Genomic DNA, 26,262 nt, shown 5'->3' with positions numbered 1-26,262 from the left:
AAAGACCACATCTTTTCAGAAGTAACGTGAGCCGCCGAGAGTTGTGCAAACCACCTTTCAATATTGGTTTAACAAATCCCACTTGCTCACTATCAACAAAAGCCTCTGCTCTTCTAACCTTGTTTTTCCACAGCACTGGATGAAGCAACCCTATTTCAGGGTGACAGCTTGTTAAAGTGACAGCACACCAGCACTTAGAATGCGTACACGAAGATGGAAGATGAGAGTGTCAATTTCTCTGAGAGATTGGTCTCCAGCTCCCGGCAATGATTATGTCATAAGGGCTGCTAAAGCCACTTCTGGATTTCAAAATGGCAGGACGCTGATCACTGGTGACGGGAAGCATTTGCACGGGGAGACTTTTGAAAGCCACACAGCATTTCTTTGTTGGAGGAACCCAAGGAACAATCATAGTAACAACAAAAAATAACAATAACAAACTCCCCTTCCTTTCAAAGTGTGCTGTCAAGCAAAATGATTCCTCCCCGTGTCTCCTTTACGTCTTCCTGATAGAAATTACATTCCAGGGCACCCAACACAAAGGACACTCATGCAAGCAATGTGCCTTGTAAGTGACATTCCTCGGAACCTTTAGGAGAGGGATTGATTTAAAGCTACCACGATGGCGTGTGTGCATTGCTACTGCCATAATGAATCTACCTGGCATCCTGCGCTCGAGATTTAAACCAAGCCTGGAAAGATGAAATCCATGCAAACAACATTAGTGGCTCTACTCCACCCTGCAGAGGGACAGGAAACTCAGAATGACGCTGAAAGTGCAACTTGTGGTGTCTGAGGTCATATAACAGTTGCTGATTTTATAAATTCTACCCGCTGCAACACGTGGGTCGGACGGTCAGTGAATGAACCTGTGAGCTGGAACTTCCCATCCACTTGAGGCTGGGGTGGATTTTATTTTTCAATGAACACAGAGTAAAACTAAATACCCTTGGGTCTTTTATTTTAAAGATGCATAAACTTATTCTTTCAAATCCCTTTCCTGAAGGTCAACATGTTCCCCTTTTTTGCTTTTTCTTTTTTAAAGTGCCTCTTCTTTCTTCCCCCCACCAGCCCCAGTAAATAAAGAAGAGTCTAAAGGCGTAAGTTAAAATTCTGTGACCCCCAAAAAACTTTCCGAAGTCAGAACCACAGACTTTAGAGTCCCTGTAGAAATCTTAGAAGTCTGGATGTGAGATTTCAGATCTGAATTCAAGTCCTTACTCTGTTACTAGCAGAGTGGCTCTTGGATGGGTCACGTGATACTTCTTTCCAGGGAGAGGCAGGAGGAAGAGTTGGTATAAATGAACTCTGAAGTCTTTTGCCCTAGAACCCTTTAATTCCCATCTACTCCAATTTTCTAATGGGAACCACGTCACAGTCGGCTGTGTCTGCTCACTCCATCCTCTGTCACCAGCTCACTGTCCTCCATGGAGATCCCAGAGACCTCAGCCTAAAGACCAGAAAACCGAGGAGCCCCTCTGATGATCAAATTCCCCCTGCAAAGACCACCTATTAGCCACCGATGTGACCTCAACAGGCACAACTGCACCTCCCTGACAGACTGTAGAATCCAAATCAAATTCCACGAGTAGAGGGCCGGGTATAAACTAGGTATGTTAGTTCCTAGGGCTGCCATAACAAAGAACCACAAACGGGGTAGCTTAAAACAACGAGGTCCAAAATCAAGGTGCTGGCAGGGCCACGTTCCCTCTGAAACTCGTAGGAGAGAACGCTTCCTTGCCTCTTCCAGTGCTGGTCACCCATCCTGGCACCCCTTGTCTTGCAGCTCCAATCTCTGCTTCCATCATCTCGTGGAGTTCTTCCCGTGTGTGTCTGTGTCTAAATTTCCCTCTTCTAATAAGGACGCCAATCACAGTGGATCAGGGCCCACCCTAGTGACCTCATCTTGATTACAAGACATAAACAGATTCCATCTGCAAAGACCCTATTTCCAAATAAGGTCACATTCCCAGGTACCGAAGGGTGGGTTAGGACTTCCAACATATCTTGGGGTGGGTGGAAGGTGCAATTCAACCCCTAACGCTAGGTAGGTAAGCACACTTTGAAGTCTTAACTCAAGTGCACAAATGAATGAGGGGATGACAAAAGCCCACTTTAGGTAAAGTGGAAGGAAAAACATAAGTGGAAAGACATTACGGTTCTAATCGTCATGGGGAAAAGATGTTTATTTTCAATGGTTGGGCAGGTGAGCGCTGAGAGGAAAGTGCTGTTCTCTCTTCAGTTCAGCCCTGCGTGCTCTGTGCTATGTTCCCTGGACACGCCTATGCTTTCACCTCTTGGCCCACCCATTGCCAGCAGTGCCACCCTACCCCAGCTGCTGAAATCCTCCTAACTCTTGAAGCACCAGCTCAAATTTCACCAGCTTGAAAGCCAGGTTACCTGCCTCTGACCTTTGAAGGTATTTTGTCTGCTCCTTGGTGACCCCTGAACTACGGTCATTTGCACCCTCTCTGCCTACCACTCCTTGAGAGCAGGGATCATTTCTTACTCAATCACTGCACTCACAGGAGGTGCGTGCAAATATATGCTAAAGTAAACCAGCAGGAAGATAAGAGGAGAATGGAAAATATCTGCTGTTTTGAAAACTTCACCATGGAGAGGGACCTTTGAAACCAGGGGCTGTTAGAACTCCGTGGCTTATTGATTCCCCCACTGAATCTCTGTGACCCCTGCTACCGTGCCATATTTCTTGGAAATCATAAGAAAGGCAGAAAAATAAGCCAACCAATGAAAGCAAAGAATGGGTGCTCTTTTGATGCAGAAGAGATTCTCACTGACCCTCTGAGAACTCATCTCCCTGACCAGTCATCATCATCTGTCTACAACAGAAGAAAAGTCCCCCTTGGCCTAAGTTTCAGGCCCCCCAACACACAATTATTTGGCAAATAACGGTTGATAGGCAACTGAGAGCATGCGGCAGTGCCTACAGCACCGTTTTGTAAATATCTGGTATTACCAACAGCTTGAAGAAAATGCAATTTTATTTTGTATAAATATTTATTTATTTGGTTGCAACAGGTCTTAATTGCGGCACACGAACTCTTAGTTGCGGCATGCACGTGGGATCTAGTTCCCTGACCGGGGATCAAACCCAGGCCCCCTGCATTGGGAGCGTGGAGTCTTAATCACTGCACCACCAGGGAAGTCCCGGAAATGCAATTTAAGTGAATGCTGTCGGCACGACAGTGGATTGAAGTTCATCAAAAGGCTTCTATCGGTGCATGCCAATCTGCTGGGGTAAAAGCCTGTATAGTGTCCCTGACGCTTTGATGACCCTAACAGGTCTTTCTTCTGCTGGGAAGTACAGGAGTGATACTGAAGACCTGATATGTTTACACCTTTTTGCTCAGCCTAAATCTCTTTGTTCAGCTTCTTTTAGAATCAAGCAAGTCAAACCAGTAACTTGGTCGAACATTTTTATTCATCAAGACCTGAATTCAGGATTTTCTTTTCTTCCGGTAGTAAATTATACAGCTGCTTAAAAGTATACCTAAAAATTGACCATCTGAAGGGACTTCTGCTTCCAGGAAATGGAATATACATACTTTTCCCTATTCTTCCCACCAAACACAACAAAAAATGATGGACATTAAATATAAGACAAACATAAGAAGACTCTGAAAGGTAGAGAGAAGAAAGCAGACCAACTAAGGACCGTATAAAAAAGGCAAGGTACAGACTAAATTAACAAAATGTTAATAAATATAATTCAGGAATATTTAAATAGAATTATATACTGTGACTAAGTGGGGTTTATTCCAGGGATGGAAGACTGGTTCAGTATTCAAAAATCAATCAAAGTAATCTGCCATGTCAACAGGCTATAGAAGAAAAATCATATGATCATATCAACTGATGTAGAAAAGGCATATGAAAAATACATCTAATCATGATAAAAATGCCCAGCACACTAGGAATAGAAGGGGTCTTACCCAACTTGTCAAGGAGCATCTGTTAAAAAACCCTACAGCTAACATTATGCTTAATAAGGAAAGACTGAATGCTTTCCTCCCTATGATTGAGAACAAGGTGAAGATGTCTGCTCTCACCACTCTTATTTAATATAGTGTTGGAAGTTCTAACCAGTGAAATAAGGCAAGAAAGTGAAATAAAGGCATATGGATCAAAAGGGAAGAAATAAAACTGTCTTTATTTGCAGACTGTCTACATAGAACTTCCTACGGAATATACAAAAAGCCTCCTAGAACTAAAATGTACATTCAGCAAGGTCTCAGAATACAAGATAAGCATACAAAATCAACTATATTCCTATATGCTAGCAATAAATGAATGGATACCAAAAATTTAAAAATAATATCACTTATAATTGTTCAAGAAAAATGAAATACTTGGGTGTAAATATAACATATATAGGACTTATATGTTGAAAACTACAAAAATGCTCATAAAAGAAATCAAAGAAGATCTAAACAAACAGAAAGGTGTACCATGTTCATGGATTAGAAGACTCAACGTAGTAAAGATGTCATTTGTCCTCAAACTGATACACAGGCTTAATGCAATTCCTATCAAAACCCCAGCAAGATTCTTTTGTAGATACAGATGAGATTATATATATTATACTATAGTTTTGCAAGATGTTACCATTGGGAGAAACAGAATTTCTCTGAATTACAATTGTTTTACAGCTCCATATGAATCTACAATTATCTCATAAGGTTTGTTAAAAATAAAAACTGTTCTTTGCTGCATCTACTATGAGAATGAAGACCATTCTCAGCAATCAGCCTGCAGATATTCCAGAAAATTCTGACATCACACAATTACTGTGTGAAGGGCCACACAATTACTGTGAAGGGAACCAGAAGAGCCTTTTGGAGGGACTTCAATCATATCAATGTAGAACTCAGTTTCCTTGGAAAGAAAAGAAAGAGGCTCCAGGTTGACAAATGGCGGGGATACAGAAAGAAACTGGCCACTTTTCGACTATCTGTATCACGAACAGAACATGATCAAGGGTGTTATGTTGGGTTTCCATTACAAAATGAGGTCTGTATATGCTCATCTCCCCATCAATGTTGTTATTCAGAACAGGTCTCTTGTTGAAATCTGAAATTTTTAGGGCAAAAGACAGATGCTCCGGGCTCAGGTGAGGCCAGACATCACTTGTTCAGTACCTCAAGCCCAGAAAGGTGAGTTAATTCTCAAAGAAAATGACATTGAAACTGCATCAAATTCACCTGCTTTGATTCAGCAAGCCACAACAGTTGAAAACAAGAATATTAGAAAAATTTTAGATGGTATCTACATCTCTGCAGAAGGACCAGTTCGGCAGGTGATGAATAAGATTTAAGTTATCCAGCTACAGAAACAACAAGATGCCAGATGATTCCTAAGACCTCTCTGTGATATTTTAAAGAGTCACTAAAAGCCCTGTATTGATTTGGGGGAAGACAAACAAACCCAAAAAACCCCAAAGGAACAAACCGTGACCACCCCTCCCCTTAATGTCTTCTTCTCATACTGAGAACTAGTGAAGTGCAAAAAACGACTAATAGAGTAGGATACCTTGATCACTCTATTCCTTTATCCCATTTATAATTCTTTGTAGCACTCCTAACTGTACAACATTATATTATATCACATTTGGCTATCTGTCCATCTGTCTGTCCTATTTGTCTGTCTTGCTTCCCCCAGTGAAATGAAGCTCCATGTGGGCAGGACCTCTGTCTTGTTCACACTCTACCACATTCTATAAGTACTAAAGAAAAGTTGCTGAATGACTATGGGGAACTCAAGTCATATGCCTTTTTTTTTTTTTTGCAGTACGCGGGCCTCTCACTGTTGTGGCCTCTCCCGTTGCGGAGCACAGGCTCCGGACGCGCAGGCTCAGCGGCCATGGCTCACGGGCCTAGCCGCTCCGCGGCATGTGGGATCTTCCCAGACCGGGGCACGAACCCGTGTCCCCTGCATCGGCAGGCAGACTCTCAACCACTGCGCCACAAGGGAAGCCCCATATGCCTTTTTTAGATAGAGCATTTCCAACTGCCTAACTTCCCCCAGATCCCTTCTCCTGTAAGCACCTGCTCTTCAGCATTATCCACCAGCAGGACCATCTCTTAAATCAGTTTCACTGAACCTTTAGTCTTCAGCTCCACTCTAGACCCGTCCCAAGTCCCCACCTTCTGTAGTCATAGCACCAGAACAGCCCAGTCTTGGGAATCATTTCCAGGGGTCAGTTTCAATCTAGGGTGCTGGAACTTCCTTTGAGGCATGTGGCTTTAGGCAGTATCAACGGTCACTCGTTTACCTGGTCCATACAGCAAGAACATGCCCCCTAATCCCAGACCTGTTTCTTGATTGGATCGATTTGATGTACCTCTAATTTAATTTGCCCCCAGATCCTGGGGATGTCTGGAACTAATCTGATGATCTTTAAACTATTATGTTTTCCATGTATGTCTCAGCTGCCAATATCATATCGGGGGACTTTAATGTGAAATAATAACTTTAATTGCCAGGGGCTTCTAACTTCTTACCATATTCCTCATTTTTACAGTGCTGGGAACAGACAAGTGTTTGGCAGCCTAGGGGACACACAGCCATGGCCGCCAGCCAGACAGTGGCTTTAGGGGTCAGCTGGGCAGTCCTGTTACACAGAGAACTACAGAATATTTTATTTTGTCTGTTCTATTCAGAGAATATATCCCAAGCACCTAGTGTGCAGTGGGTGCTCAATAAGTGGCTGTGGATTGAATGAATACACCAAAATCTTGGGAATCTCTAAGTTAGAGTACAGCGGCATTTCTTTCTTTTTTTTTTTTTTTTAAGAGACGGGGTCTCGCTATGTTGCCCAGGCTGGAGTGCAGTGGCTATTCACAGGCGCGATCCCACTACTGATCAGCACGGGAGTTTTGACCTGCTCCGTTTCCGACCTGGGCCGGTTCACCCCTCCTTAGGCAACCTGGTGGTCCCCCGCTCCCGGGAGGTCACCATATTGATGCCGAACTTAGTGCGGACACCCGATCGGCATAGCGCACTACAGCCCAGAACTCCTCGGCTCAAGCGATCCTCCTGCCTCAGCCTCCCGAGTAGCTGGGACTACAGGCACGCGCCACCGCGCCCGGCTACAGCGGCATTTCTTAGCTTAAAACCTGATAATGAACATCAATAACATGGCATTTACTGAACTACATCTAGAATGTGAGTGAAACGTATCAATTTCTAAATGGTTTGGGGGGAGGGAATTATAAATTAAAATTCTTGCTATTGGAAGAGTTCTAGCTTACTACCCTTGCTGCCATGGAAATGACAAATAGACAACATAATTACAGACTGCCAGTAATTAACATACACCCAGCTAGAGCAAACATGAAAATTTAAAATGAACAATTATATACTAAAAAAGAGACTGCGAATGATCCACTGGGGGAAAAGGCAGAAATCTATGAATGAGATGGTGTTAAACAGTCAGATGTGGGCTTCCCTGGTGGTGCAGTGGTTGAGAGTCTGCCTGCCAATGCAGGGGACACGGGTTCGAGCCCTGGTCTGGGGGGATCCCGCATGCCACGGAGCAACTGGGCCCGTGAGCCACAACTACTGAGCCTGCGTGTCTGGAGCCTGTGCTCCGCAGCAAGAGAGGCCACGGCAGTGAGAGGCCCGCGCACTGCGATGAAGAGTGACCCCCACTCACCGCAACTGGAGAAGGCCCTCGCACAGAAACGAAGACCCAACACAGACAAATAAATAAATTAATTAATTAAAAAAAAAAAGAACAGTTAAAAAAAATAAGAAATAGTCATAAAAAAAAGAAAAACAGTCAGATGTAATTCATTCTACTTTCCTCCTCCCTAAGAGCTTTTCCAGCCAGGCGCAGTGACTTTTTCCTGTCAAACCAGTGGAACCAGAGCGCTGAACCGGTATCTCCAAGCAGGCAATTTTCCTAGTTGTAAATAACCAGCAGCTTTGTGGGAATCAATTAGGAGGCTCCCATTTCTTCTCGATGAGTCTTATTTCACTCTATCCATCTTCCTTCATTAATTTCTTAAGTTGGGTTTAAGGGATGCAGAGAGAAAGATTATGTTTTGGTCTCTCAGACTTCTTGGGGGAGGCAAGGGGAGGAGCAGAGTTTTCAGATCTTTCTCACTAAGAATTCAAGTAGAATACTTTCAAATCACTCTCCCTTTTCAAGGCCCGAAAACTGGATGGGCATTGAAACTACACGGGCATTATGTACTATGTCTAGCAACAGAGGCTTAAAGCCTCTGTAAAAGAAAATGATGGTCACAAGACAAATGAAATCAATGTAGGTGCAAATAAACTTTTATTGCAAAGACGCAGATGGTCTGCAAAAGTCACAATCTCATATAACATGGTCATCTCGTGAATCAATTGTTTAGTCTTAGCCCATGGCCCTACTGTCACTCGTTGGGTTTATGGTGATGGCAATAATAGTCCTGATCAGAACAATGACACTAATACAAGAAGCTGTCAATTACTGAAAACCTGTCATGTGCTCGATACTTTACTATGTTCTTTCTATTGCTCAGAACAGCCTGGCAACATCAGTATTATTATTCCCATATTACAGACGAGGAAACTGTGGTCCAGAGAGGTTTGCATGGCTTGCAAATTCTGGAGCCAAGAAGATTTGAACCCAGGTCAATGTCTAGAGAACTAGTTGATCCCAAAGATAATCTCATCCCACGATGCCATGTTCTCTCTTTTGTTCAACCGGCAAAAACTGGTCAAGCCCCACTATTGGGCAGGTATTCCCCCTACTAAGTCTGAGGCTTGTTGAGGAACTCGGCATGACCTCACCTCAACAACAATGGGGAGGAAGAAAGGGACCGGGTAAACGAAGTCGGCCTCCGCAGCTGACGCGGGGCCTTTTCCCAGGTACCCGGGCTTCTCAGTAAACATCCATCAGATCTCTCCCCCGGCTAAAATATTCCTAATTGTAGAAATGACTGGCACTTGGATCATTACCTCTTTGGAAAATGAGGTGCAGTAGGAAAAGAAAAATTCAATGGGGGAAAAAAAAAAGAGCAGCGGGCACAAGGAGGGAACATACAGAAAAAAATATACATGGCCTTCAACCTCGCTCAATTAAGGAAATGAACCAACAAAACGCCACTTTGCAACCCTATCTGTAGAATGTCCAAGACCAGAGGATACTTTAATCCAGCCACACAGTGAAAAACTCCGGAGTCCCAAAAAAGGATAGCTCTATATGCATTGATACAGAAAGATCTTTATGGTCAGAATAATGCATATGGTATGTCCCCGTCTGCATAAATGTGCACACTTACTCAGGTGTGTAAAGGCATCGGCTATCAAACGGCACGTAAGAAACTGATCGTGCCGGTTACCTCTGGGGAGGGGGACTAGAGCTGTATTTCTTTCACAGGAGGATGACAGTTTTCACTATATATCTTTTTGTACTTTATGATTTTTTTTTTTTTACAACATATTAAAAAGAAAGGGAGAAACAAAGCGGAGTGGTGAAGAGCAGGCAGTGACTTGCCTGGGGTCTCACAGATGGTCAGTGGCTGGGCCTGGCCCCCAGAACCCTGACTGTCAGCCCAGTGCTCTTTCCATGGCAGCAGCATCTATATAGACAGTTTGATTCTCTACACCTCACTCAATACTCACCACCCACAATGATCACTCTTGGAGAAACTGCTCCAACCTCCCTGGCTCCATGATCTTGTTAGTTAGCACTGATAGATAAAGCCACAGTTTTCCAATTAGCGCCGTCCCCCATATTACAGACAATGCAATCCTTTGAGCGATGAGTAGGGGATGACACTGGCTGGACCAGTCAGAACTCTATCCCTGTGACACGCTCTACTCAAAGTGATGCCCTATGGCTTGAAGTCCAACTAAAACATTTACATGGATTTTAGGTTTCTATATAGAAAGTTCATGCTGAGGTTAAGTCCTCACGATGTGCACAAATATTACTCAATATGGATTATTCCCAGCAAATTTTCCACTTCAGGCCAACGTGTAACCAGCCACTTCCCTATTAACCACCTACTGTCCTCCCTACATACCCATGAGGCATCGGCTGTCGGCTTGTAGAGATAAAGCCCAAACCTAGTACCATGGTTGGCTCTGCATTTTGGAGTCAGCCAGAACAAGTGACATGACAACAGGTGACACATTGTCCTTCCAGCCTCAGTTTCCCCATCTATAAAGTGGAGACATCAGTGGTTCTGTGGAAACAGTAACTGGAGCTACTCATACTGTTGATTCCTTTCGCCCAGCTAAGCAATAGGCAGTTGACTAGAAATTGCTTTTGGGGGTTCCCCTCAGAAACCCAAGCTCTGGAATATGCATTCAGATTCCTGCAGAAGTGTGTGGGGCATCCCTGAAGGCTGCATGAGGAGTCAGGGTCGCCGTCCTTCTCACAAAAATATACAAACACAGCCCTACTGCAGGTGTCAGGTCCATTCACACCGAGCCTCTTTCTCTGGAGCTGCGCCTTCCCTCGCCAACGGGGAGAGCCCCTGGTTGCCGTGATTCACGTCATGAGACGGCGCTCCTGGACCAGCTGACTGGACTGGGGTGGGGGGGTGTCACATGACTACAGTTGTTCCAGTCAGAATTCCCATTGCTCCTGGGAATTGGGAACTGAGACCAAAAGATGGCTGGTCCACATGGGCTGCTCTCGTCCTCAGAGGATATTTAGCTTGAAAGCTACCGATGACCACTGACCAATTCACACACAACGTTAGAGAAAACACAGAGGACGCGCAGAAAGAAGCAGCGAGGAGGTGAGCGCTGCCTGCGTTCTTGGCAGCCGTCTGGTTCCCGGTCCTGGTGCCTCCCAGCTACAAGCCTGGCCTTGGGGTCCTGAGACCCTTGGTACTGCCTCCAATAGGTCTCTATCTTTATATATATTTCTTCTTGAGCTAGCTGCTTTCTGTTACTTGCAACCAAAAGAGGCCTAAGGCATTCCTAATTCCATCTTTGCAGACCCCAATCAGCATTTCAGAACAGCCAGCAGGTGGCGCTTTCCATTCTGAGACAAAGAATTCTTACTCTAGAAGTGCTGAATTTGTGCTGTTACCTTTATTTTGCCTGATTACATTACTCAAACAGAAAGAGCTATGAAGAATAATAACAATAAAGATACCATTAAAGTAAAATATTTGACACTCATAAGATTAAAAGCTGAATACAATAATCTTCTCATAATCGTTGCAGGATATGCAGCACTTAATCAACAATTACACTGGGAAAATGCCCGAGACTTGATGCTTAAGTAGCAGGGAAAAGCAAAGGAGAAAGTCAGGAAATCACCATAAAAAGAGAAGGGAGTATTATCCAATCTAAATACTGCATGTATTAGTATAAGAGTTCTATCTTTTCCTATCAATGCTATACAAAAAAATAATAATAAAAAACAATCCAAGAATACACACACCCTCAACCGAAACACTCTAGTGAAAGAGCTATTTTTAAAAACCACGCACAGTATTCACATAGTGATGGCACAGTCCATTAATCAGGGTGCTTGCGTGTGTGTGTTTTTTAATAGCTTTATTGAGGTATGATTTACACTTTCTCTATACAAGAGTTTCTTCAACCGGTCTTGCCCCCTGATGGGAGAGAGAAATGAAATGGTCCAAGCTGGAAACCAGAACCTGGTGGGGCAAGAAGCTGGGGTGAGGCCAATTCCGAAACAGGAGGAGACAAACCCTCCCTCCTAGGAGGTTTGGGGTTCACATCCCCGAAGAGTCATACAAGTGATTGTGAGGAAGTATGTATGTATTTTCACAGACAGAACATCGTTTTTAAAAGGCAAAGTACAGATGCCATGTCAAAATATCTCACGACCAAGAGGAAACCTCTGAGCCACCTTGGGAAATGAGTAGCCATTTAAGACACCCACAATCTCTTTGGGCTAAGTCAGATTTCTACAACATGGGTTTTATTTTTAACGTTCTTTTTAAAGAGCTGATTCTTCATTCAGGATGCATACAATGAAAGCAGCACAAATACCCGCACTGTACCTTAAACAGCCTCTGTTGAGGAGGGCTGGGAGTCTCACAACATATTTTAACCCAGATATAGCTTTGACAACCCCTGTATGTTCTTTCATAACCTCTAAGCATCAGCTCTGCTGTGTTATTTTATATGAATACATCCTTGATGGCCGCAGCGAGAGACAATGAGGCCATATTATGACTCCATGAACACATAATAATGCTGCCCTTTTCTTCTCTGAGAGGGTTTATTTTCCTTCTTCTACAGGTAAATGCAGTAAACCTGACATCATGGAATGCAACTGAAGTAGTAAGTGATCAATGTCAACCACAATAACAGTGCTTCAAAAAATTACCTCAACGATCCTACTTTTGCCATTTTCCATGACCTACGGAGGTGAGGGAGCGGCGCGAATGGGCTCCTGCAACTCTGAGGGAGGATCTAAACACAGCCGTGTCTGCCTTGCATCCGCCAATGGACCCATGTGAGCGCTCTCCCTGACACGCCTCAGTTCACATAAGAGCTCCCCTAAGTCCATCTCGCAGGAGAATGAAAACAGTAAAAAGCTATATGCAGCCCTGGCTACACAAGAAAATCTCTCTGCACTGATGCTATAATGGAGATGCTCAGAGAAAAAAGTTACAACAAACCAACCTGCAAAACCCAACTCATTGTCAACGAGTAGAGACATGCAGTTTATCTTCACACCAAGTATCTAGAAATCCTATTTGTACAGAATTGAGGCAAAATCACCCTGAGAAACCAAGCAAAATGAAATCAAGTTTCAGCAAAAGCCGAAGTATTTTCTTAGGCAGAAACGTATCGTATTGGTACTCGTCTTTCCTGACCTTAAATCTGACCTTATAATACAAAGGCAACCCAAGGCAAGGTCCCCAAATAATCCAGGAGTCTTGAAATATTTTCCCTTGTCTACCCCATACCTACAAATACCATCTACAAGTCCTTCTACGAGTCCTACCTTCAGGAAGCAAAGACAAACAGGAATCTGCCTATGGCCAAATATGTTCAGAGTTCACCTACCAATTTCATGAAAATCTCATCAAGTGTGAAGGGTATGAAAAGGCAAATTTACTAGACTTGTTTTAGGTTTGTTGTCTGATTTCCCATTAGGCTCTGGGCATGTGCTAATATGTAAGCTGACATATACATACACAAAAAGAAATCTGCCCTTCAGGATATGATGTGTATAAGAGTTTCACTTCAAAGGAGACCATAGAGAAAAACACTTACCTTGTCTTCTTATAGCTACAAGAGTGAAGACTCCCCAGACTTAACTTTCTCCTTAAGATTACAGAAAAGGGAAACACACAAGAAGTTCAGATCAGGGCATGTGAAAACCCCGTTATCCTTCATACACATACAAAAATGTGTCAGAACAGCTTCCGGAGAGGGCTTTTGGCATGGATGATCAAATGTTAAAAACCAGAGGGGCCCTTCCGAATCATCTAAGTCCAACTTCCTGACTTCAGGTAGGAAGTCAGGAAGCACTGAAGCACGTGCTTCCGAAATGAGCATGTGTGTGCTCATTTCCTTTAACTCATATTAACGGAGCACCTGCCATATGCCAAGTACTGTTCTAAATGCTGGGAATACAGCAATGAACAAAGAAGAAAGTCCCGGCCTTAAGGAGCTGATATTGTAGGGGTGTGAGGAGGAGATGGAAAATAATCAAGACTTATATTGTCAGGTGGATGGAAGTGCTATGGGATACACAGTAGGGGTTGCTGAATGAATTTCACAGATGGGCAAACTGAAGCTTCAAAAGTTGCAAAGCTAGTCTGAATTCAAAGCAGCAGCAGAACTGGATAACCTAAGTTCTGGGCTTTTTATGTTTTTATGCAGCAAAGGGATACCAAAACGCTAATAAATACAAAGGAAAAATTAAGTGTAATGCACACGCATCCTATTTTTGGAAAAGAGACATGCAAAAGAGACGCAGGTGGGCATCGGTCACGTTCTTCCTGTTTCCGTCTTTAGGATGCTGCACTGATCTATCGACTGAGAGCTGACAATTTTCACCCTGTAGCTCGAAATATCAAAGAAGTGTTCTGGGGCATAAAATACTCCAGGGCAAGAAATGTTTTCTTGTTTGAAAGCAAGAAACAATATTCACTACAGGTTTCTCATTTTAAAAGTTTTTGGGCTTTTAGTGCTTGAAAAAGGCGCTGGAAGGAAAAAAAAGAAAGACAGAAACAGGAGCTTGGTCTTTCTCGTCCCCGTCTCTTGAACTGGATATTTCTTGCGGTATACGTTTTTCCGCCATTTGGAGCGCCTAGCCTCAAGATTACAAATCACTTGTGAAATAAAGTAAAGAAGACTGTCTCATCCACTAGGGCCCTCTTCTGGAAAAGCAGTTCCGTGAGAAAGAAGCAATTTTCAGGTAAAAGAGACATAATAGAATGCTTCAAAATTCACATTTCTCCCCCAAAAGTGGAGCTTTTCCCTGTGTGTGCTCTGTAAGTGGCCTGGTTAAACACACATGCGTGCGTGTGCGCGCACGCACGCACACACACACACACACACACACACACACAAATTCTGGAGGACCCCAGCAGGGAAGGGGGCCCCCTGAGACACATGGTAAGCAGCAAGGGGACAGAGCCCCACCTGCCCTACCCATTCCGCATGCTGCAAGCCTACAGGCGCCCTCTCGGAGAGCTCATGATCAGAGCGCAAATTCCAGCAGGCCAATGACTTACAAATTTGATTTAAAAAATGATCATTTTGGGGGTGTGGTGGCGGAGCGATGGCTAAAGGGTATGGGCTTTTTTGTTTTTTGAGGTGATAAGAATATTCTGAAATTAATGGTGGTGGCGATTGCACAACTCTGTGACTATACTAAAAACCAGTGAATTGTATGGTATGTGAATTACACTTGAATAAAGCTGTTATCCAAAAAAAGGTCGACATTTTCATCAACCCCAAAATATCAACAGTCTTTCCCATTACATTACCCTAATGGTAAGAGGCCACCGCTGACAGCTGCTGTTCACATTTTAATTGTTTTACATCTTTAAATGAAAAGATATACTTTCCCAGGGCATGATTTCCTCCAGGCCTGGGTGTCTGCACTACAGCAGATCAGAGGCCCATGAGGAACATACCCCAGGGCTGAGGTCCTTTACCCTGAAACGGTGGGTTTCACGTATTCCTATGCTCAGTGCTCTGAAGGCCCCAGTGAAGGGCAATTAGAGAGAGTGGGGAGAATCTTGGCTAAGTCCCTATCTCTTAACTCACATTGTTTGGGGAATGGAGCTGCATAGCTGAAGAAAAGAGAAGGCAGGACATGGTTGAAAAAGCTCAAATCTGGATTACTGAGAAAATCAAATTAAATGAATATTATCTCCTCTCCCTCCGATTTCAGGGTGTAGAGTATAGGGAGAGACTTTATTTCCTTCCTTCCTTCCACTCATCAAATATCCATCCACCCAACTGTCCATCCATCCATCCACCCATCCTTTATCAAGAGTCTCCGTTGCAAAAACAGAGACACAAATAAAATAACTTCTGTAAATTGAAAAGTATATCTAGAACTTAAGTATGATTATTGTAATCAAACCTGAAGGATATCCTTTTTACCTCTTTGCCCTCATATCCACGCCTGGGAACTAAGAAAACTTTGATGAGTAAAACCAAAAAAACTGGGTTATTAGTGGAGCTTTACAGAATCCAGGAGAGCTAGGAGAGGGCAGAGAAGAATTACTAGAAGATGTCAAATTAGATCGTACTTCCAGGTTCAATTAAACAGACAATTCAGTAAGTTTACACCTTAGGCTTGAATTATGTTAAGGAGAGAGAAAAAGTTGTATAGTTCAAGGCCTCTGCTAAGAGATTACGGTAAACAGCCATGTCTGACCACCTCTACTGCCAGCACCCTGGCCAAACTGCTGTCATCCTCACCTGGGTTATGACAGTAGACTCTTAACTGAATTCCACTTCCACAGACCCCGCCACTTGCCCAGCTATTCTGTCCTCCACTCTCCAGGGTGATCTTTCGTTTGTTTGTTTGTTTTACAGTTTTTTTTTTAAAACTTTTTATTTTATATTGGAGTATAGCCGATTAACAATGTTGTGATAGTTTCAGGTGCACAGCAAAGCGACTCAGCCATACATATACATGTATCCATTCTCCCCCAAACTCCCCCCAATCCAGGCTGCCACATAACATTGGGCAGAGCTCCCTGTGCTATACAGTAGGTCCTTGTTGGCTATCCATTTTAAATACCGCAGTGTGTACACGTCAATCCCAAACTCCCTAACTTTTTTTTTTAAATTGGGGTATAGTTGTTTTACAATGTTGTGTTCGTTTCTGCTGTACAGAGAAGTGAATCGGCTATACGTATACATATATCCCCTCATTTTGGATTTCCTTCCCATTTAGGTCACCACAGGGTACTGAGTAGAGTTCCCTGTGCTATAAAGTAGGTTCTCACGTGGAATCTAGAAAAATGGTTCAGATGAACCTATCTGCAAAGCAGAAATAGAGACACAGATGTAGAGAACTAACATATGGACACCAAGTGGGGAATGGGCGGTGGGATGAACTGGGAGATTGGGATTGACATATATCCAGGGTGATCTTTACAAAAAGCGTACCAGATTAAGTCTTGCCCCTCCTCAAAACCCTCCAACAGTTTCTCATCATAATTAGAATAAAACCCCAGTCTCTGTTTCATGATTTATGATGATCTGGCCTCTGCTTGCCACTCCCAATTCCTTTCCTACAACCTTCTATCTTGTTCATACCTCTCCAGCCACATTGATATCGCCATTCTTTCAACAAGCCATGATTGTTCCTGCCACAGGGCCTTTGCACTTGCCCTCTGCCTAAAAAGCTCTTCCCCTTACATGCTGACATGACTGGTACCTTCTCATCATTTTGGTTCCTACATCAATTATTCAGAAAGGTCTTTCCTGCCTACCTTCCCTGAAATAGCACCCTAAGACCACCACTCTATCCTTGCCTTGCTTTATTCTTATTTATGGCAAGTATCCCCACCTGAGATCACACTACATATTCATTTCTCCATTTGTTTGCTTTCTGTCTTCCCACTAAAATATATATGTCACAGGGTAGAGACCTTAGTACTTATTCACTGCTGGTTTCCTGCCGGTCTAAGACTGTCACTAACATACAATAGGCATTTTATAAATGTGCAAATAGATGATTCTGATCTTAGTTCTACCCTCCACACTTCTGCATTTTAGTATTGTTTTGCTTTTCGTCAACAGAAGCAAATGATCTATAATCGGTGTCTAGCACAATTTTATAACTTCATTATTGATATTTTTCCCATCCCTATCTTCTCCCTTCCCTGATGGCTGGTTTTAATCAAAGGCAGCTTTCAGCTGATATGGGCCTAAGACCCTGAAAATGTAGCAACCATTGTATTTACAGATATGATGCCCATGGGGAAGAAAGTCAAAGCTGAAACCCTAAGCGTGTATCTGTGTATAGTGCGCTATGTGAAACTTGTGGAAAACTGCCTGCTTTTACCTGTTGGGGAACTGACTGAAGTATGAAATCTACTCTACCCAGAGGAATAAAATTAAAACTTCCTTAACTGTAGAAATCACTTTGGTTTGAAGGAAAATGAAAAGGCAAAAACTTCAATTAAGTAAATCTCTAGAGCAAATAATCCAAGAAACTGGTGAATTTTTTAAAAAGCCATTCTAATGGTTCAAGTGGTCTACTTTAAAATGCCAGGAATTCAACCTCTTGATTTAAGAGCTCTGGAATTCAAGTGCTTCAAATTGAGAAAATAATACACAAGTAAATGGTCATAATTTCTTCTTTGTGCTTCCTGGCATTATATCCTCCAGATATACAGCTCTGTGCAAGAGTCATCTTCCCTAAGTGCCTCGCGTCTCTCACGGGCAAGTGGAAGCCAGGACAAACACCACCTTGCTTGAATACTGAACACCATTCCTTAGTTGAAATTATAAAGCTCTTGCCTTAAAATTACAAACAAGTGATAAAATAAATATTTCAGGGGCTCATTTAAATGAGCCTCTTGGGAGTCTGGACTCAACAGATGGGCTGTATTCTCAAAAGCTTGCCAGGGTGGAGAGGAAGGTATCTAGAAATTCCTGTGGACCCACATGGTGTATTTATAGAAGACCTGGGGCGGTCAAGGCCTCTGTTGCTGTCTTCCCTGTCACTGCTCCATCCTCCTTTCCCAAGCCCTTTCCCCTTTCATCTGACAGCATCTTCACTTAGTTGGAATCACAGACACAGAGCTCCTCAGCTGAGTAATTCTTAGAACAGCGGCTGTCAGGTAAGGAGAATTTATTTACAAGCATTGCAGCCTTTGAAATGCTAGGAGAGCCACTCAACGATGCAGACAGACAATAAATACCTTCCAGTACAGATCTATCCAAACAGATGCTGCATTCTAGGAATGAAACAATAATTTCCCAATGTTTCATGTAGACAAGAGTCATCCTGCAAGTGGGACAATTACTACACCATTCATTTGGAAAGCATTCAGCAAGCACCTACTATCCGCCAGGGACTGTGGCTGTGGAGAAAGGTCTCACGGTCCCTGAATAAGATGCTTGGGAGAAACACATGACGGTACAACACCATAGAGGCCCAGAGGTGTGCGGGACTACAGCAGGAGCTTGGATAAAATCCGACAGCTGCCGAGGAGGGGCAGACTAATTCGGAAGTCAGCCAGCTACAGACAGCCCATGGGCCAAATGTGTCTGTCTCTGTATGGATGCCCTACGAGCTGACGATGGCTTATATATTTTTTAATTATTGAAAAAAAATGAATATTTTGTGACATGAAGATTATATGAAATTCAAATTTCAGTGTCAGTACATAAAACTTTACAGGACACAGCCAGAGTTTAGAAGCTGTAAAACCTAACTGTGTGATCTGCAGAGTTTACAATATTTACTATCTGCTCTTTACAGAAGAAGTGAGCTGACTCCTCCAGTCCACTGGACTAATGCCACTGAGCAGGACTGAGGTGTTTTGTTTTTAAAAGATATAAATGTATAACTAACTCCAGTGTACTGTGTGATGGTTAGCAATGAGACACTTTTGAGAGAATCTACAAAGACATCTGTGAGTTACAATGTAAAACAGCCTTTGATGTCTCCTAGACCAACACTCACATTTTTCAGGTGAGGAACTGGACCCCAAGAAGCCAAGTTACTCTGCCAGGCCCATAGGGAACGGCACAGTCAAGAAAGTGTCCTTGCTGTCCCCAAACTCATATATGTCCCATCCTGCTAACTGAAAGAAAAAAACAAAAGATCTTTACCGAGAACTATCTAAAAAAATAAAATTAGGCTTTGAAAGGGCTAGATTTCTATTTTTCCTAACTAAGCGCCCCTACTTGAGAACCTCCTTAGAACGCACCACCTCCTCCTTCTCTAACCTCTGATCTTCTTCCCACTGTACTCTCCACTTCCCAGATGCTTCCTGCAGCCCCGTCACACCTGATAAAGGCACCGTCCCGAAATACGTCCTAGGCCATCCAACCTCACTCACAAAACCACCCCTTCTGCCTGGGATCCTTTTCTTAGTTGTCTGATCCATCAGGTCCCCTAATTCTAATGCTTTTGGGGTCCCCAACCTTTCCAAGGCCTACAAAAATGAGACCTGAAAAGCAAACTCACTGCAAAAGCACCTTGTAAATTTAAAGAAAAAAAAAAATCACTTAAATGTCTCTAAAAATAACATTATACTAACCAGTCAAGAGCATAGTTTATATATAACGATATTTAATGTGGGAGGAGGTAGGTGTACCTTGTTAGTTTAGTAGGATAGAGGGGGCTGACTTGAGCTAAACAAACACTTAAGATGCCCTGCTGTCCTTCTATATAAAGACCCCACCCAAATGCCATGTCCTTTATGAAATGTTTCTTCATTTTCAAGTTATTTTCTTTGTGTTCTAATAGAATGTGCTATTTTTGATCCATAAAATCATTTCTAGGCACAAATAATAGAATATACCTACAGAATACTACTGATATGCTATGAGAAGCATGAAGTCGTCTGAATATATGGTCTTTGACCTTGAAGCATTTACAAATGAGGGGACAGAGTCATAAAACAACTCAAAGGCATAAAGTAGCTTTGTGATACACTAGCTAAGAATTCACAGGTTTGGCTGAAAATGTTGGGGAAAAGTTCTTTGGAAGTACTGTATGTTGAACAGCAACCATTTACTGAGTATCTACTAGGCGTCATTTACATGCTTAGTCATTTGAATCGTCTCCTCTGCTCTTTGTAACAACCTGACAAAGCGGTGATCCTTATACCCACTTAGCAGATGAGGAAATGGAGGTTAAGCAACTTGACAAAGGACTCTCAGCCAATAACCTGGTGAACTACAAGCCAAACCCAGGCTACAGAGCCTAGGATTACTTTTGTGACATGAGCTTCTCATACTGGGTCATCTGCTACCACCCACACTGCACCCCTGACACGTGATGGTATTTGAAAAGCCAAGATGAAAATGATACCTTTTACCTGAGCCTCATTTTATATGCAACTTTAGGGAGAGTTAAAAGTAAACAAAAACACTGTTGCTTGACTAAATACACAGATACAGCATGAACAGAATATAAAATTTGCGGAGGTTTTCCACTAAAGAAATGGAAAATACAGCAGTGAATGTATTGCCCCAAAGCGTGGGGAGGTTTAGGACTGTGGAAACCACCCGATTTACCTGAGGAGGGCATCTCTTTATGGAGAGACAGGCGACAGGGTCAGGCAGAGCTTGGAAGGGGCCTGTCAAGGGCACTGAGCGTCTGTGTCTTGTCTCCGCATGGGTCTTGGTGGGCCATGCCAGCGAGAAGAGCGTGCCGCAGTGCGTTGGGCACCTGGGCCGCCACAGTTCAGCTATAAATGGCTTCGTTGCTGCCCCCGCTTGTCAGCGCTCATCGAGGCATAACACAAGATGGCCCAGGCCTGGGGGGACCAAAAACGGAGGGCGCACACGTGCGTGTGCAGGCATCCTCTTGCCTTACTCTTGTAAGGGTTCATGGGCATCGTGGAAAAGGGCCTGCAGCAGGAACCTGACATTCACGCTAGGGCTTGAAGGTTCTGGAAGACTGAATCCAAGGAGCTCCCCAGGGAGCACTGCCCAGGGCTGCTACATGTTTATGCTGCCTCAGGGTGGAGAGGCGATTCCAGTTTTCATCACTGCATTAGGCCCGGTCCCTCCTGTTGGCCCTGAAATGCTGTCCGCGGGGGAGATCAAATGGTTCTTTCCCATGAAATAGACTGGGCTGCAGAAATCTCAACTGAGAGCACAGAAAAGATCAGATCTTATTTCACTCCCAGAGTCGTTTCTTAAGGTAGAAGTCTGGCTGGTGGGAGCTAATGCCTTTGGGCTGGAGCACCCAGAAACATGACAAATTACCAGAAGGGAACCGCAGTTCAACCTTGCTCCAAATGAAAGAGAATAAACAGAAATGTCTGTCAAGATCCTTCCTTATAAATCTTTTGCCTCCTCTTCCCTCTTTCCAGTTCCTCTGTTCCCTCTCATTAGCCATCATTGTGTTTTTTGAGTCCCTCACTGCCTTCTTTTTTTTTTTTGCAGTACGCGGGCCTCTCACTGTTGTGGGCTCTCCTGTTGTGGAGCACAGGCTCCGGGCGCGCAGGCTCAGCAGCCATGGCCCACGGGCCCAGCCACTCCATGGCACGTGGGTTCTTCCCGGACCGGGGCGCGAACCCGCATCCCCTGCGTCGGTAGGTGGACCCCCAACCACTGCACCACCAGGGAAGCCCCCTCACTGCCTTCTTGAACTCCTCTAGGATTTCCTCATTCTCCGGCCCTCATTCAAGACTCCAGCTGTATCCCTGAGGAAGTCCCTTATCCTCTCCAAGTCTCCACTCCCTCATGTGTATGTGTCCCAGAGGCTGTACCAGACTCTGTGGCGATGGGCCACACAAAGCCCTGGGCACCAGTGCCACCCACACCAGACTCAATAATGGTCAATTTCCTTGATCCGTCAAGAGCGGCCCCAGGACCCAGCTCGTTTGGGTGGAAATCCCAGCTTTGTCACAGAAGAACTGCTTGCACCTGAGCAGCTAATTCCAATTATGAAACTTGTGCTCTGGTCTCGCCATCTGTCAGAACAGGTTATAACAGTACCTGCCTGCATGGGTTTCCATGGGGTTGAGTGAATTAAAGCCAGCGCAACGCTTAGAAGACAGTCCACTCATAGCGAGCAGTTAGTTCCAAATGTTTTAGCGGCCGTCGCCACCATCCTATCCTACCTTTAGCAGGGCTGCGTTAATTGCCCAAACCTGGACTATTTCCCCAGTAGAACTGGGAAGCTTGCTCTCTAACCAGTGACTCAGAGGCGAGAGCCCGAGTGAAGCAGGGTGTATGGTGCTAAGAACCATGAACCCGGACATCACGGAGCACGGCCACTCAGGTCCAGCCAGCTCCTGGCCCGAGGCAGCGTGGGCCCCGTGCTGCTGTATCTCCAAGTTGTCAAGAGGAGCCAGAAATCTGAACACTGCTGGGGAAACTCCTAATTTTAAGCACTGACGATGAATTTATATGTTCAAAGTCACTCTGTCTGACAAACAAAACCCATCTGTGTGCCACACCTGCCCTCTGCCCACCCCTCCCGGCCCATCAGTCTGTGCCCTCCGCTGGGTGGGGTCGTTGACAAATTGTGCTTCTGAACATACGTCTCTTCCTAAGGGGCCCCGGCAGAGCTTCTTGTCCTCACCTCCTCAGACCCAGAGCCCTCAAGGCCACCTTCTTTGGCCACACCCTCCCGGCTGCCGCCCAAAGTGGACCTTCTGTTGATCCCCCCCCCACACACACACAGTGCATTAGAGGCACTTAGCGGGGATCCGCAGGCGAGCTAAGTGCTTTAATGACACTCCTATATCGATTTAGAGCTTTTTTTATTCCTCCACTTGGATTTCCTGAACACAGTACATCTGTGCAGTGAACTGTCCTGGAGGCTAGGTTCTCAGAGGCCAGGGGCCCCTCCATCAGGTTCTCCCCCAGCATCCCACCCCCCTACCCCGCACACAGGGAGTGTGTGACGCTGTGCCACCGAATCCTTCTCCTGATGAAGGCCCAGAAGGCTAAGGGCACAGTGCGCTGTTCAGTGTCTTTGGAGAAATTCACACAGTCATGCCAACACTTCTGTCTCCACAAGCCACCTGCCCACGTTGCCACTTGCTGTTCTCCTTTCTACAAATGCACAGTTTCAAGTGATGCCCGAATCTCCAACTGTGTGGACTCAAGTCAAACCCAAGGAGCCTGAGCTCTCCATACTTATATCAGGCACAGGCTGTCTACTCAGATGAGTACTGCTGGTCTGCGTTCATTCATCTACTCATTCACTCATTCACCAAGCATCGACTCACTCCAGGTCAGACACAGCACTGAGCACGAGAAGAGCCAGAAAAATTAAGTACAAAAAGTCCTATGGCTGGGCTTCCCTGGTGGCGCAGTGGTTGAGAGTCCACCTGCCGACGCAGGGGACGCGGGTTCGTGCCCCGGTCCGGGAAGATCCCACATACCGTGGAGCGGCTGGGCCCGTGGGCCATGGCCGCTGAGCCTGCGCGTCCGGAGCCTGTGCTCCGCAGCGGGAGAGGCCACAACAGTGAGAGGCCCGCGTACCGGAAAAAAAAAAAAAAAAAAAAAATCCTATGGCAAAAGTCTATTCCTGTAAACAGAGGTTAGATGGGACCTTAGGAAATGATGCCACCCAACACTCCCATCCGGATGAGGTGCAGAGTTGAACACAAACCCTACACGTTTGGCTCTGAAGGAGTGGTACAAAGATCAAATCAGAAGTCCTTGTTCCCGGTCCAACACTCTTTTCAAAACACCTTACAGAATATTCTAAACAGAATTCGAACAGAACCATTAATAAGGCCTGGTGTCCAAACTCAGATGTCAGCAAACTGGGATCTTCAGGGAAACATGACCCTCATCAAGGTCCTCAAGAATTCATCAGTGAGATTCCATCAGTGCCCTCTGCATAGTAAGCCCTCCCTACACATTCTAAAACCATATCGAGTGGTTCTCATGCTTTTTTGGGTTAATGCTCCAATGCACCTAAGGCACAAAACCCCTGTCCATGGGTGATGGAGGTTCACAAGGAGTCTGAAGGGTGTGTGTGTGTGTGTGTGTCTGAACACTTATCCAACGGGCGCACCTGATATGCCTTTAATGAAAGGATTAAGTCTGGTTACCTGCCAGCCAACTAAGTAGAATTAGCTGGTACAGCCCTGCCCTTCCTGCCAGCCATCCCCACGTCCTCCCGAAGGATGCCTGCTATCATTTTCAAAGGGGAGATCGAGTAGTCTTTCATGGAACAACTGGCATTGAAAAAAGGCTCTCCACACCACGAGTTTCAATCTCCCTCAAACTAAAATCAGTCCATCAGCAAGACAAGGCCTCCTGTGAACCAAGCCTGTTTTTGTGCGCCCCTCCTGGGGTGGGGCGGGGGGCTGCACCTGAGCAGACGGTTGGTGGGCAGCTCAGCACCAAGGGAAGCAGGGGCAGGGATCAAGGATGTCTCTGCAGACCTCGCGGTCTTGCCACGTTCCTCGCAGCCAGGACAAACAGGCCGTGTGTGGGTCTATTTTGGTCACACAGCTGCACACATGGGATTTATGAAGATGTCTGGTGCTTGGCTCCCGGGAGATCTGCGCACCAAGCTGCTGCTCTATCGGCAGGAAAGAAGCTGAGCTCTGGACCGTCTGCTCACGTTTCCTCCTTCCCACTGAGCAAGGTACATCCCAAGTTCTGACCCCTTACGACTCTTCCCAGGTCACGAGCCTTCTGTTTTCTCTTTCCCCAGCTCGAGAGAGTGCAAGGCTGTGCATTACTGTGTTTGGCACCCAGTGGCCTCAGTGTTCTCTATCAGTCCACTGCCGGGCTGCCTCTTCTTGGTGGGATTTAGCTCTATTGATTTCTATTTCTGACTTGCTCGACACTGCCTCATTCATTATTCAGGGAAAACCTGGCGATGAGGCCACAGTTGATATCCTGCCAACAGAAGCCTGAGCAGGTGGGACCTCTGTGAATCTTCAAAGAATCAGAACCTATAAAAAGCAGTGTAGTTTAGACTCCTCGAGTTATTCATTTAAGACCCGGTCAATCTGAAAACTAGATTGGTTTCTGTGTGAGTAGCAGGTTAGGTGAGTAGGAAAACACACGGGGTTAACCACTGAGGCCAAAGGTTCGAACCCTGTATAAACCAATATAAATCAGTTATCTTCGAGCAGAGAAAAACTCCACTGTTCAGTCGGAAAATGAAGCACTCCTTAGCCACCCATACTGCAGGTATGCGGTGGGGGTAACTGGGGCAGGGGCTGGAGGTTCCCATTAATCACCATCATCAATTCCTCTGCCGACTCACGGGCACACGGACACGTAAGGATACACACCCACCCTACTGCTAGAGGCTGAGTCCCACTGTCTTCCCACAGGGTCGATGGGTGTTGATGGCAACACTTCCAAGGTGTTATAATAATAAGAGGCAGGGGACCAACCCATTTTGTTGTTTTGTTATTTGTTTTCTTCTTCACAGAGCACAGAAGGAAATTATATTTAAACCATAAGAAGAGAATTTCAAATTAAAGAGTGGGAAGAAGTTCCTTCCAGAAATTCAGGCTGAAACGTACTATTGAAGAAAGTAGTAAAATTATCCTCTAGAGAAATCTTTTAAGAACAGAACTAATTACCACCTGTAAGTACCAATTTGTGCATAATCCGATTCTGGGGGAGGAGGCTAGATGAGAAAATCTCTCAAAATCCACTCTGGGCTTCCCCATCAGGTTGAATTTTCACCACAAAAAGTTTGAAACGCTGGAGCCGATTTCCGTTTGCGGCCCTGGTGTGAGAGGCTCCCTGGTCACATGTCTTCGGCCGATTTGAACCTCAGCGTTACACAAAGTGCACAGCCTGGGTACCAGTGAGAACTCTCCAAGGGGCAGGGTTTCTTCAGAACACACAGATGAAAAGACAGTGGTGTGTGCACTTGTACCAAACTTTGGGCATCGTATCCTAATACCACGATAGAGACTGTCTATTTATTCTTCTAATTTGTAAAAGTAAACGAGACTTCATAAAGAATGAAATAGGAAATAACCATCTGTCCTTTGGCTGAAAATTGGAATGTCTTTGAACACACACACACACTAGAGCCATGACAAATGGGGCTTAGAGTCACATTACAAAAGCGCTGCAGGCCACGGCTTGGGATGCCAGTGAGATCCTGGCCCAGTGGCGCTCCATGGCCTTTCTGAGAGGGTG

At 44.8% G+C, this 26,262-nt stretch overlaps 1 protein-coding gene and 1 pseudogene across 7 annotated transcripts in view; one reads left to right on the top strand and one right to left on the bottom strand.

The window, feature by feature from the left end:
* FOXN3 (forkhead box N3) overlaps window positions 1-26,262 on the bottom strand; it is a 404,980-nt gene that overhangs the window by 74,401 nt on the left and 304,317 nt on the right. The gene's annotated exons all lie outside the window — the stretch shown is intronic.
* LOC132517636 (large ribosomal subunit protein uL6-like) lies at window positions 4,746-5,335 on the top strand (annotated as a pseudogene).

This window comes from Lagenorhynchus albirostris, chromosome 1, assembly GCF_949774975.1.
Source record: "Lagenorhynchus albirostris chromosome 1, mLagAlb1.1, whole genome shotgun sequence".
NCBI classification, from domain to species: Eukaryota; Metazoa; Chordata; class Mammalia; order Artiodactyla; family Delphinidae; genus Lagenorhynchus; species Lagenorhynchus albirostris.
The sequence above is the reverse complement of the archived record's forward strand: the minus strand, read 5'-3'. Positions and strand labels throughout refer to the sequence as shown.